At 43.8% G+C, this 12,464-nt stretch overlaps 1 protein-coding gene across 1 annotated transcript in view; it reads right to left on the bottom strand.

Moving 5' to 3' along the window:
• Positions 1–12,464, bottom strand: part of LOC147668191 (uncharacterized) — a gene marked incomplete at its 3' end in the record, with an annotated part of 255,181 nt that overhangs the window by 34,717 nt on the left and 208,000 nt on the right. The gene's annotated exons all lie outside the window — the stretch shown is intronic.

The following is a 12,464-nucleotide window of genomic DNA, read 5'->3' as shown; positions in this document are numbered from 1 at the left end:
CAAGGACAAATACAAGTACCATATTATTAAGATTGACAACATAATGTTAAAATAATATCTGATAGGTGATATGCATGTGTGATTCAAAGACATCAGTAGTAGCTGATTCTCTGTCACTTTAGTACAGTTGGCTCTATTAACTAGATATCCAGTGAAGTGGAGGTGCAGCCCTAACTCCAATGTATTACACGCTGTCTACAGGACATTAAGGAATTACTGCTGGAATTATGCAGTAGGGAAAGACCAAATTATGAGGCATGAAAAGGTAAATTTTGTGGCATAATGAGGTACTGCTTGGGCAAAGGTCTTGACATTTAAGTACCAATTTAACATCTAAAATACAGTAATAATCAACTGAACAATGAACAGTCAAACCTTGCATATAGCCTTCCATTGGGTGGCAAGACTGTTCACCGGACTTTTAGTAACTTTTGCTCCATTTGAACGTTACTTTGTTTAAATCTGCAGATTATGTTGCAGATGATGAATTATGTGGCAAATGCAGCGAATACATAATTAGGCAAAAATTCAGTGGCTGCAGAATCACATATTTCCAGTGTTACTGGCTATCTATAAGTGTAGTATCCCAAGAGAAAGTGAGACTTGAGTGAGACAGCCGAAACACTCAACTTTGCAGTGCTTTTGAAAGACTTATAAATGCAACACTGTAGTGCAACGTCTATGTAGATGAGGCCACATATGCATGTTTGTTGCTTGAACCAAAATAAGCAGTACCAACAATTTGAAGGAAAAAGGGAATCATAGTTTTTTCAGGACAACACAGAGTTACTGATAAACTCCACACTCGCAAAGGAGTGTTTTTTTTGTAAGTGCCCTCGAAATTTGAGATGTCCTTTCACGCATGCAGGAGTGACTTGTCGGGCACTCGAGATTGCCCACAAGATAATCAGAGCTGTTTGCAAGCGCCACGAGATTTGCTAGCCAGCTGCATGCCTCTGCGAGATTTTGCTGTTGACAACACATCATTTGAGTGTGCCAGCACATGTTTTCTGCCATACGCAATCCCGAACACACAGGATCTACCATTATTACAACCTCCTCGAGAAGCATCTAAATCTTCCAGAAATGACAATTTGAAGGTAAAAACTTCCTCAAATGCAAATGTGTCATTTTTTTTGTGCGAGGAGTCCTGTTTTTTAAAACGTTTTTTCCAACAGGAAGGAAGTGCCCCAGAGTCTCCAACTTCCTGTTCCCCCACTGCAGGCTCCTCCCTGTTATGTGGCCTTGTCTGCCAATGGGCCTTCCAGACAGTAGGCCCAGTGCTAGCCATGGGTGCATGAAGCACCTGTTTCCGTGGTGTCTGTTGAATTGAAACATCATTTAGGCCATGGATGGATTTGGATTAAAACACAAAATGTGTTTTTTTGGTCGTATTTCACATTTTCTTTCTTCCTGCAAACTTTGGGCCCGATTCACAGAATGAACTTAAGACTCAATCCTAAACTTACTACTATTTTGGTATTCACAGAATGCACTTACTACTTTTGGCATTCACAGAATGAACTTACTACTTTTGGTATTCACAGAAGTTAGGATTTTGTCTTAAGTTTGTCTTAAGTCTGTCTTAAGTCTGTCTTAAGTCTGTCTTAAGACAAACTTAAGACAAAATCCTAACTTCTGTGAATACCAAAAGTAGTAAGTTCATTCTGTGAATGCGTAAAGTAGTAAGTGCATTCTGTGAATACCAAAATAGTAGTAAGTTTAGGATTGAGTCTTAAGTTCATTCTGTGAATCGGGCCCAGTGTTTAGGGGGGTAATGCCTTTGGAGGATGTGTGTTGCTGTAAACATGTTTTGCCCTGTTAATTTTTGTTGTTGGCATTTCTGAATTAATGCTGTGTTTCCTGAGTTACCAATGCCTCCTTTGTCTGGCTGGTGTGTGTGTGTTTGGCACAGGCCACCATTTGACTTTGCTCCCTATGTGGTGAGGGGCCATTTTGTATAGTCAGTGTCCATAGGCTTGCATGTGTTCTTTGTTTTCCAGGCCTCCTGCTTTTTGTTGTGGCCATGTGGCTGGCAGAAATGTTGTGTAGGCAGCCAGTGTGCTTTTGTCATAGGCTTGCATGTGTTGTTGTTGGGCCCACGCCTCCTTGATTGCTGTTTGACCATGTGGTCCGTGGCCATTTTGCTTAGGCAGTCAATGTGCTTATCTCATGGGCCTGCATGTGTTTTCTGTTTTCTAGGCCTCCTGCGTGTTGTTGCTTATGTGACTACGTTCCTGGCGGCTATTTTGTACAGCCAAATAAAATGCTTTTGCCTTAGGCTTACATACCATCTATAATGTGGCCATGCCTTTTTGCTGTTTGTTGTTGTTCTGACCATGTGGCTGACGGCCATTTTGTGTTGGCAGTCAGTGTGCTTTTGCCATAGGCCTACATATGTTCTTTGTTTGTGACATGTAGAGACAAAATGTTGCACAGTTTAGTATATTTTGTCCATGTTTTTTAATAAATATGCTGAATTCTTTAAATGCACTATTTGGCTTAGTCTTCCAATGGAATGGGCCTCACAGTCAGTAGGCCCAGTGCTAGCCATGAGTGCATGCAAAACAACTGCTTCTGTGTTGTCTGTTAAATTGAAACATCATCTAGGCCATGGATGGCATTGGATTAATAAGTGTTTTTTGTGGTATTTCTCTTTTTTTCTGCAAACAGTGTATAAGTGGGGTAATGCCTTTGGAGGATGTGTGTTGTTGTAAAAATATTTAGCCTTGTTGATTTCCATTTTTGGCATTGCGGAATTAATCAATGCGCCGTTCTCTTTTTCTAACTATGCCTCCTGAGTGTGTTTGCCATAGTTCACCATTTGTCTTTCTTCCCCATGCCATGTGGCATGGTGTCATTGTGTATAGTCAGTGTCCATAGTCCTGCATCTATTCATTCTTTTCCAGGCCTGCGGCTTCTTTTGCCATGTTGCTGTGTGTTCGTTATTTGTGGCCATGCCTTCTTGCTTGTTGTTTTTATTGTGACCAATAACCATGTAGCTGGCGGCCATTTTGTGTAGCCAGCCAGTGAGCTTTCCACATAGGCCTGCATGTGTGCTTTTTAGTTTGTTCCCCATGCCTTCTTGCTTGTTGCTGCTGGTGTATATATAATACATATATAAATAACAAACCAAACCACATTCACTAGATAATGTCATCAGTGATGTCATCAGTGATGTCATTTGAGATGTCATCAGTGATGTCATCAGTGATGTCACTGACCATGTCATGAATGATGTAATATGTGACATCATCACCAGTGGATTTCGGGCGCGAGAGTTACAGTTAGTAAAACTAACTATAACAGAGGAATTTCAATGGTTTTGTATGAGTGAAATGTCTAGCTAACTATAACACCCCTGAAACCTATGTTTTTTCAGCGAATTTCTGAGGTTGTGAAAATTATAATTCCTAAATATAACCTCCTTGAAACCTATGGTTTTTTCAGTGAATTGCGAAGGTTTTTTTTAAAAGATAATTCCTTAGTATAACCTGCCTGAAACCTATTTTTTTTTCAGTGATTCTGTAAGATTTTTTCAATGACAATTTTTAAATGTATTAATTGTTATATTTATTTCTTTGATACTGATTTACTACATTTTTTTAATCTATTTATTTCAAGATATCTTATTTTTTAGATTAACTTGCTCATTTTTAATATATATATTTTTTTATGTAATATATATATATATTTAAAAAAATATATTTTTATAATATTTTCTATGTTCTTTTATTTTAATTTTTTTTGAGGAGTTGTGCATGCAAAACGCGCCTTTCTCAACTACTGCGCGGAACGTAGCAACCATTTTAGAATTGCTCTGCAGGATCTGCGTAGGGTATTGGATGGGTGCGTATTTTTATGCGCGATCGCCATGCGACCCGTACGCGACTTCAAGCGCATACGCAACATGTACGTATCACGCCACACCACTAGTGCACGTTTCCGCATGATGTCATATACTTGTTCAACGCGGTGGGAGCGCAACTTCTGCAAAATTTTTTGATATACAAAAGATATATATATATATATGTATTTAATATAAATGTTAAAGCAAAAAAAATATTATTCTTTTAGTTTTAATAAACTTATATTACTTTTAGCGAAGTCGCCCTAGGTGCGTGCTGCGTGTACGCACCCAACGCGGATCCCATGTGACCAAAAAAAAGAGATTTGATTGGTTTTTAACACTTACTGTTCTAACTATTGAAGAGCCCTACCCATTTCAAATACTCTTCTTAGACCTTCCTTAGGAGAAGACCTGTCTTGAAAAGAACGTCACTTTTTCTTCATTGTAAACCTGAATTCCTTTTTTGGAGACAAAAATGGCTACACCACTGCAAGAATCTTCTGATTCTGATGATTTTGTTGCTGAACAATTTCTACCAGAACCTCCCCCTCCTGAAAGATACACATCCATGGTATGGAATTTTTTTACTTTTCCGGAGGGGCAAAAGAAATGTAATGCCACCAAAGTAACATGCACGATTTGCCAGACAGTACTGTACAGAGGAGATCCAAACAATAAATGCTCCTGTGGCACTGCTAGTGTGCGCAAGCACCTCCATTCCATGCATCCTGTGAACTATGCTCACGAAGAATGTAGAAGACTGTGCCAAAATGCACATCCACCCCTGACAATATCAAGTACCTCTAGGGCATCACCTTCAACATCACCACCAGACATACGTCCCCAATTTGTGAAAGTTAGAATGCACTGTGTGAAGTGCAATCGTTTAATTTGTTATGGGGAGCAATCAGTAGACCTAGTTTGCAGAGCAATTGATAACCATTGATGCTAGTTTTGTTTTTATTCTCTCAAAGTTCATGGTTTTGTTCGTCCTGTTGACTTTTTTTTTTTTTAAACCGAAAAAAACATTAAAAAAATCAAAAGAAATAAATAAAAGTAAAAAAAAACAAAAATAAAGTTCTTTTCAGAACTAACGACTCTGGTTAAAGAAAGAGCTAAATGTATATGCTAGTGTGTGAAAGTTTACATAAATGTATACGTAGTGCATAATTGACTAAAGAATGCATTTGTGGTATATGGTGAATGTATAACTACAGAACTAAAAGGAAGTGTTGTAGCATGACACTGTAAGCTCTTTAGCTATAGCGTTATGAAGCACAGGGATGCAACATATGTACATAAATATGTTGGAAGTCTGTGCTTACCTCTGCACTGCTGCTTAAACTGCAGGCATGTGGTAATACAGGCACCCTTGCACCATGGTGCAACAATATCTGTGTTGAGTTTGTTTTTGTGCAGGAAGACACACCTTCCTGCACAAAAACAATCATGCTGTGCATTGTAGCATATATTGGAAGAAAAAAATGAGGAGAAATTAAAACAATTCTGGGTCAGATTTACAAGCTCTCTGCACCACCAGTACATCACTTTTTGTGACGTACTGGTGGCGCAGGTTGCTCCTCAATATTTACAAACAGAGAAAAAGTTACCCTGCGTGACTTTTCCTTTCCTCTAAATACGGCCCCTTCATACGCAGCTCTTTGCGTATATATATATATATATTACATCATTCATGACATGGTAAGTGACATCACACACAGAATCTCTGAGATTGGCTTGATTTGGCTTCACCTTTGAGAGCTACTTTCAGGGTGCTGGTGAGCTACCAGTAGCTCCTGACCTACTGGTTGGAGACCCCTGGTATGGATAGTGAGTGGGGAATTGTAGTCCTGTAGCACAAATGTGAAGGCCATTACACCACTACATGCATAATGCATAGCACTTTGAAGCGCTCTATTCCCTAAAGCCTGGCTCACTGCATGAGTACATGCTTACTGACTGAATGATTACAGTAATATAAGGAAAGACACTGCGTGAATTCTTAATTGATTGACTTTTACTTTAGTGAATGAATTACTACATGGTACTGAAAGAGTCATTATGGGATTGCAACAGCAGTCACACTGTGTTTGCTTGGAGTATATGGATAGTGACTGGAGAATTGTAAGCCTGAAGCACAAAGGTGAAGATGGTTACACCACTACATGCATAATGCATTGGAGTTTGAAACACTGCATGCCCTAAAGCCTGGCCTACTGCAAGAGTACATGTACTTATGTAACTGCAAACACATCAACCAACCAAATCATTCTCTCCCAATTTTCCCAAATGAACACTGACTCACAGTTTGATTCTAGACAAAAAACAGTATCCCTTGGACTTCACTGAAAGGATTACTACATGCTACTGAAAGAGTCACTAAGAGCAGTCACAGAGTGTTTGCTGGAGTGTAAGGATACTAACTGGGGAATAGTAGGCCTGAAACACAAGTGTGAAGGTCGTTAGACTACCACATGCATAGTGCATAGGAGTTTCAAGCACTACATGCCCTAAAGCCTAACTCACTGCAACAGTACATGTACTTATGTGTCTTCAAACATATCAAACAACCAAATCATTCTCTCTCAATTTCCCAAATAGACAATTATTCACAGTGTGATTCTAGACAAATAACAGTATTCCTTGCAGTGTATAAAGAAAGATTAAACATAGTAGAAAAATAAATGTATTAAAACTCAGAGTAATAGAATTAAATAAATGAATACTCGGATATAAATTAGAATACTCAAAGTTTAATACAGAGTATTTCTGGCACGGGATGAAATGAAAATAGGGTTTTAGGGTAGAATAATCAAAAAAAGTTTAAAAAAGGGAAGTTACTAGAATAATAAGTAAAAAAAAAGGGGGAATGAATGTAAATACTCGTATTAAAATAATGTAACCTATAGAAATGCTTTAATAAGAAAAACGAGTTTACATAAAGCATTTTAGAAATTATAGGAAAGTTAAAAAGTATGGAAAGAGACACGTTTACATAAAGACGTGATATACTAAAACAGTAGAAATGAGAACACCCGTCAACTGAAAAACGTGAGCTAAAAGTGGGAAGAGCAATAAATTGATCCCATGGAGTGTTAAGTAACCGAAAACTATATAAACCACACCCGTGGGATGATTAGTTTCGTTTCAGAGAATCAATAAGGGCGAAGAAACTACAAACAAAAAAATGATTCGGGTCTGCGGAAGCAACTTTAGAATATCTTTCATTTCCTCAGAGGGAACATTTGGTAAATGTATATTTAAAAATATATAAAACATTATGTCCCTCCAGAGGAGTTGGATAAATTTCGACGGAGGAAGGAAAGAATATCGAAGAGAGGTAAATTATGTGAATGGGTATATGTTTGATATTTTTAAAAAAGAAAGCAAAAATATTTAAATGATTATAAAATGTAGTATGTTTAAGTTGAATATAATAACGAGTTGACAAAAGAACCATTACAAGAAATATAGGTTAATTAAGGAATTACTACGCGCAAGGCAATGATTAGGAACGATGGTATCATCTTGAATCGAAATTTACCTGGCATATTAACGGTAAGTTTCAATTCTATTAAGGACAGGACACGGAGGCGAGGATTATGCTTTTCCTTCTTCGCTGTTTAATATATACCAAAAACACAGCAGCCCAGAAAAGCTCCACAAAAAATGCTTGTAGATCCAAAACACAGGAAAAAGCATTTAAAACAAGAAACAAAAATGATTTCAACATAAATCAACTACAAATCCTATCATTCCATCATAGTCCGAGCAATATCAGTCTTTCCATAGTGTCCATGACCATTAGATAGGGTGTCCATCTTGTGTCTTCTCCTTCTTTCTTTGCGTGAGTCATGCCGGCTTCACATCAGTCTTGCTTGGAACCTTCATTCCCTAGCGGAAGAGACACAATAGCGTAAGCGTTGTAAACAAAACCTTACGCCTAACCAAGAGAATCAGTTCAGTCGAACAGTTCAAAAGAACTGCAAAACAACGATTACCGTAACAATGTAAACATAATAGAAACCAAAACTGGTTACTTACTGAAGTACAGGCGGGAATCTTACCCCAGAAAGTCCTGGGAGGGATAATCCTCGCCTTCGTGTCCTTGATAGAATTGAAACTTACCGTTACTATGCTAGGCAAATTTCGATTCTATGTCAGGACCGGGGGATTATGCTAGTTCAAAGCTTACTTACAACCAAATGCGCAATGTCCACCATCGGCTTGAAATAAAACCTTTTAAATGTGGAATCAGAGGACCAATCTGCCGCACGCATCAGGTCCTCCAGGCGAGCACCCAACGAAAAAGCCTTGGAAGCCATCGCTCCTCTAGCTGAGTGAGCTCCGAATTGTTTCACGTCAATTCCTGCTTCTTGTAAGACCCAACGCACCCAGCTAGCAATAGTAGGGAAGGATACAGCCTTGTGTGGCTTTCGCAAAGTGAGGAGCAATTGTCTTTCGCCAGGAGGGGGGAGTTCTGTTGTCATCTCCTCATACGCCTTGGGGCATTGCACTATGCACAATTTGGGTGAATCTACAAAGGCAGGATAAGAAATCGTCCGAGAAGCAGACTTAGTATGACGGCCCCCCGTAAAGGTCACACAGTCCGTAGCAAAAACTCTCACTGAAATGTTGAGGGCCCGCACATCCGAAACCCTCCGACAAGACACCAAACACAAAAGCATGGCCAGTTTCGCTGACAATTCTTTCAAAGAAAGATACCTATTAGGTTGCCATGAAAGGAAGAGATTTAGAATGACATTGACGTCCCAAAGAACGGAATACCACTGTTCCGGGGGTAATGAAAGCCGAACCCATCGCAATTGCCTACATACGAAAGGGTGTTCCCCAACAGGGGCTCCTTCCAGCAGCTCATGAGCCGCTGAGATCGCAGAACTCATTGCGTTGATGTTCTTCAGGTCATCGGAGGCCAGTTCTGCCGAAACATTCAGAATTGGCACGATCCAATCCAAATCCTGTCGAAAACACCAACGCACCCACTTGGTCCAAGCGGATCGATATCTCTTCGCGGTGCTGGGTGCCCAGGCCTTTGATAAGAGATCCTCAGCCGATCTCGAAAGGCCTGGGAGCGACCAACGTCGCCTGAAAGCCGCCACACCATGAGGCAGAGAGCTCCCTGCATTAGAAGATGGTGCGGTTCCCCCTCTGGATTGAGGAGAAGATGAGGAACCTGGGGAAGTAGGATTGGAGATTCCCAAGAAAGTTCCAGAAGAACTGGAAACCAAACTTGATATCTCCAAGCGGGCGTCACCGCCACCACCTCTGCTCCCTGGCGGCGAAGCTGGGCCGCCATCCGGAGGATCATTGCAAAGGGCGGGAACGCATAAGCCCTCTCCCGACACCAATCTTGGAGAAAAGCATCCGTGGCTTCCGCTAGAGGGTCCGGCCTCCAGCTGAAGAACCGCAGGAGCTGATAATCCAAACGGGACGCAAACAGGTCCACCGAGAACGGCCCCCAAAGATCGTTCAGCCACTGGAACAATGGAACATCTAGTTTCCAGGCACTGGAGTCCCGAATTTGCCTGGAGTGCCAATCGGTCACCTGATTGGCCCGACCCGGTAAGTATTGTGCCATCACGGATACATGGTGGGCTAGACAATAGTCCCAAAAATCTTTTGCTAGATTCGCCAATGCTCGCGACTGCGGACCGCTCAAGTGATTGACATATCGGACAACTGAGACGTTGTCCATCCGCAGGAGAACATATGAGCTCGCTGAGTCCCTGGTCCAGCAACGAATCGCAAAGGACCCCGCCAGGAGCTCCAAGCAATTTATGTGCAACCCCTGCTCTTCGGACGACCATGCGCCCTCTGTGGAGAATTCTCCGCTGCGGGCGCCCCAGCCTGACCTGCTGGCGTCGGACTCTTTCACCATATCCGGTGCTGCACCGAAGATCGCCGGGCCGTTCCAGGCCTCCATATGAGCGAGCCACCAGGCCATTTTCCCTTTCACCTCCTCTGTAAGGGGAACCAACTGATCGTACGATACGCCGCACCTGAGATGGTGCACCTTCAGGCGTTGAAGGGCCCAGTAAAGGAGGGGTCCCGGGAAGATCGCCTGAATGGAAGAGGACAGGAGTCCCACAACTCTGGCGATCTGCCGCCGGGAAGAGTGTGATTTTGCCATTGTTTGCCGCAACACATGCCGGATCTTGGCCACCTTCCTGGACGTAAGACTCAAAGAGGCTTTGAGTGAGTAATGTAATGTAATGTAATGTGTGTGGTCTTGTAAAGCGCACTGCTGCCCTGAGGCGTCGTGGCGCTGTAGACCGCTGGGGAACCCGTCCTGGCTATCCCCGTGAGATGGTCCCTACTGGGTATCTCCAAGGTGAAACTAGGCATCCCCGGCGAATGTGGGGGGCCGTTGTAGAGATGAGGCAAGCTAATGCCCAGAGTTGCCGAGTGTGATTCCTGGTTAGAGTAGGCACCGAGGCGAGAATTATCTAGTCCGCTGACCCTGGTACATGACCCTGCCGCGTCGGGAATTGAACCCTGGTCCCAGGCCGTTCTCTGCTTCCGGGTCTGCTGCCTCTAACCAGTGAGCCACACCACTCCACTGTGAATCCACGACGAAGCCAAGAAAGACCGCACTCTGGGACGGGGAAAGCATCAATTTGTCTTTGTTCATGACGAAACCCAGCCCCTGTAACAAGGATACCGTCTTTTGAAGGTGAATGTTGAGCTTCTCGGGGCACTGAGCCATCAAGAGGATGTCATCCAAATAAACAATCATCCTGATTCCTTGGCTCCGCAGGACCTCCACCACCGGGTGCAGGAGCTTGGTGAAGCACCACGGGGCGGAGGAAAGTCCGAATGGAAGGGCGGTGAACTCGAACACCTGACCGTCCCAGACGAACTGAAGAAACCGATGATGCAGTGGATGGATAGGGACCACTAGGTAAGCGTCCTTCAGGTCCAAACGAACCATCCAATCGTTCTGAAGGAGCACATCCCGAAGAAGATGGATCTCCTCCATCTTGAAATGACGATAAGTCAACCAGCAGTTGAATTCCCGGAGGTTGATGACCGGCCGTTTGCCCCCATCCGTTTTCTCCAAAAGGAAGATATTGCTGAGGAAACCCGAGGGATGACGAGTTGATCGACAGACGGCCCCTTTGCGGGGTAGCTCTGAGACCTTCTTGTCGATCAAATGCGCATCGGCCAGTGAAAAAACTATAGGGCGATGGGGTTCCTCTGATGGGGCTGATCGTAAAACTCTATATGAAAACCACGCACGGTCTGAAGGACCCATGCATTGGCAGTAATTGGCCTCTGGGAAAGCCGCTAGTCGGCCGCCAATTTAAATCTGGTCCGGCGATATTAGACCTACCGTTGGGGTTGTTATCACTGGCGTTGTTCTTGTAGCCGCCTCGCCCCCTGAAGCATTGGCCTCTCGTAGGGTAGAAGTTTGTGTTGCTGGCTGAGGCCCTTGTTGGCAGAATTTTGACCGCCACGGCCGCTCGCGTGGCCCCTACCGCGACCCCCCCCCCCCCGGAAATACACTGCTGAAACACCCGCTTGATGCTGGATCGGGCCTTAACAAGAGATGTAAAAGTTGAAACAAACTTGCCCAATTCTTTTATGAATGGATCCCCGAACAGGCCCCCTTGGGCTACAGCCCCTGCCTCCGAGGAGGCCAAATAACCAAACTTCGGGTCCAATTTGATCAAGAGGGAATGCCTACATTCCGTCGAGAGTGCGCAATCGGCATTTCCCCAAAATATGACAACTCTTTGCGCCCAATTTGACAAAACCTCGGGAGATATGGCTGCACCTGACACCTTTGCCTCCTCCGCCATGTCCAGAATATTTGTAATAGGACCTATGGCATCCAGCAACTTGTCCTGGCAGCTACACCAGGACCTGTCTATGCCCTTGCGCAGATACTTAACAAACTTAGCCATAAAGTTAGCCATCTTGGCATCCAGTTCTGGTGTCAGAGCGACTTTCCCCTATAACGGTGGGTGCGGGCACTCCCCCCGGAGACAGCTCCTCGCTTCATTCCCCAAGGGTTTCCGGAGGCGTCCCACCACAAACTTTGCCACCTTGTCCCCAGGCACCCAGGCAGCCGACCGAGGGTGAATAATATCATCCGGGTCCAACATGCCCGAGCTGTCCTGGGACAACTCGGCGGCAGAGCCGGACGGACGTCAAGACCGCACAGAACCTTCATCGTCGTCGGAATCAACCTGAGACAGTCCCTCCGGGGATGAAGGAGCTGTGCCCAAAGACACCGACAGGGCTGATGCCGGTGGCGCGCAGGGGTAGGGTTGGTTGCCTTTGCCAGAAAAGCGTCACGCAGACGCTCAAAGGCATCCCTATCCACACCCTGCGTCCCCCAAACTCCCCTCCTTGCAAGGTCACTTAGGAGCAGGTGGGTCTCCCTCAGAAGGGCCCTGGTCCGAAACATGGGCCCCTAAATGCGCCTGCGCTAACTTGGCGCACTCCTCCACTATCCGAGTGGAGAGGCATTCCTCCATGGGGCCTACAATGTCTGTAACGTAGCGGTAGATAGAACTATCCACTGTGTTATAGTATTCCTCATCATTAAGATAGTGATGGGATTCTTCCTCCTCTTCATAGTACTCCC

The sequence above is a fragment of the Lissotriton vulgaris genome, unplaced genomic scaffold (assembly GCF_964263255.1).
Source record: "Lissotriton vulgaris unplaced genomic scaffold, aLisVul1.2 SCAFFOLD_2488, whole genome shotgun sequence".
NCBI lineage: Eukaryota > Metazoa > Chordata > Amphibia > Caudata > Salamandridae > Lissotriton > Lissotriton vulgaris.
This window is presented reverse-complemented; position numbering and strand designations above follow the sequence as displayed.